Source organism: Colobus angolensis, unplaced genomic scaffold (assembly GCF_000951035.1).
Source record: "Colobus angolensis palliatus isolate OR3802 unplaced genomic scaffold, Cang.pa_1.0 Scaffold34, whole genome shotgun sequence".
In the NCBI taxonomy this organism is placed as follows: Eukaryota; Metazoa; Chordata; class Mammalia; order Primates; family Cercopithecidae; genus Colobus; species Colobus angolensis.
In genome coordinates this window covers 6,078,396-6,079,686 of record NW_012116710.1, presented here as the reverse complement: position 1 = coordinate 6,079,686, position 1,291 = coordinate 6,078,396, and positions in this window count along the sequence as shown.

Here is a 1,291-nt window from a genome sequence, read left to right as displayed (position 1 = left end):
TTGTCTGATTTATCTGGGAGAAAAAGAAAAGGAAAAAAAGAAAAATATTTCAAACCCTCCCCCACCACACACAAGTACTCCTGATATCTTGTACTCTATTACTTTTTTTTTCCATAGCACGTATCATCTTCTAACTTACCATAAATGTGCCTATTTTAAATTTATTTTATTTTATTTTTTGAGACAGAGTCTCACTCTTTCACCCAGGCTGGAGCACAGAGGCACGATCTTGGCTCACTGCAACTTCCACCTCCTGAGCTCATGCAATTCTCTCACCTCAGCCTCCCAAGTAGCTGGGAACACAGGTGCACACCACCAAGCCAGTCTATTTTTTCCTGTTTTTAGTAGAGACGGGGTCTCGCCATGTTGCCCAGGCTAGTCTCGAACTCCTGAGCTCAAGCAATATTCCCGCCTTGTCCTCCCAGCCCGATTTGCTTTTTTCTTTTCTTTTTGAGATAGAATTTCACTATGTCTCCCAGTCTGGCGTGCAGTGGTGTAATCTCAGCTCACTGCAACCTCTGCCTGCTGGGCTCAAACGATCCTCTGGCCTCAGCCTCCTGAGGAGCTGGTATTACAGGTGTGCGCCACCACACTCAGCTAATTTTTGTATTTTTGGTACAGACGGGGTTTTACTATGTTGGTCAGGCTGGTCTTGAACTCCTGACCTCAAGTGATCTGCCCACCTTGGCGTCCCAGAGTGCTGGGATTACAGGTGTGGGCAACTGCTCGCAGCTGCATCCTCTCTTCTTAAACCTCCAACTCTTCCGCCCACATGTCCAGGCTCACGGATGGCTTTGTTTCTTCCACTGAAAACACAGAAGCCATAGAAGAGACATCCCCTGTGCTCCCACCAGTACCTCTACTTACTTCCCAGCATCTGGGCCTAGATACTCTGCTGTCCTCCTGTTCCAACTGGATATGATCCCCAACCTCCTTTCTAAGCCCAACTTCTCCACTCGGCCTCCGTGTCCCACCCTCTCTCTCAAGAACACACTCCACAGTTCTCCCCACATTCCTGTATCACCAGTTGCACCTTATTTAATGAAATTCTGGACAGGAACAGTGGCTCAGGCTTGTAATCCCAGCACTTTGGGAGGCTGAAGTGGGAAGATCACCTAAGCCCAGGAGTTCGGAGGCTGCAGTGAGCTATGATCATGCATTCCAGCCTGGGTGGCAGAGCGAGACTCAAGAAAGAAAAAAATTGGGCCGGGTGCGGTGGCTCAAGCCTGTAATCCCAGCACTTTGGGAGGCTGAGACGGGCGGATCACGAGGTCAGGAGATCGAGACCATC